We start from the raw sequence: 554 nt of genomic DNA, 5'->3' as shown, positions 1-554 counted from the left end.
AAAAATACTTTTCTTTAAAGTGCAATATCATTAAAAACAGTATAAAAGAGATATGAAATCTCAACATATTTTCTTTTGGTCAAAATTTCTCAAACTTAACTATTACTTGTCCTCAAATAATTTTAGTAGTATATGAAATTTATGATCTACTGCAGTAATATTTTAATTCAGAAACACTATAAGTTTGATTTAGATAAATATCATAGTGAGATTTTCAGAAAAAATTCAAGTAATTGAATTAACTCTGTATCCATCAGATTATCTAGTCATCAAGTTTTAAGAGTTCTAGTTTTCTATTTATTTCAAGAATGACTATAGATTGCAATATTAAGTCACTTAGAATATCCAAAAGATAAGAACTTCATGAGAACTCTATTAGTAAAAAAGATCTATTCCATAAATATAAGTTCAGGAATGTATTTAAGTTTTTCTTTTAGGTAGGTCAAGTGAAGCCAATTTTTGATTAGGCATATCCTCAAGCTTCTCCTCACTTTCATTTTTCTTTCTTTTCTCTCTTTATTTTTATTTCAATCCTTTATATTTTTCTTTTCTTT

Source organism: Phalaenopsis equestris, unplaced genomic scaffold (genome assembly GCF_001263595.1).
Source record: "Phalaenopsis equestris unplaced genomic scaffold, ASM126359v1 Scaffold000088, whole genome shotgun sequence".
In the NCBI taxonomy this organism is placed as follows: domain Eukaryota; kingdom Viridiplantae; phylum Streptophyta; class Magnoliopsida; order Asparagales; family Orchidaceae; genus Phalaenopsis; species Phalaenopsis equestris.
Note: the sequence above shows the minus strand (reverse complement) of the source record.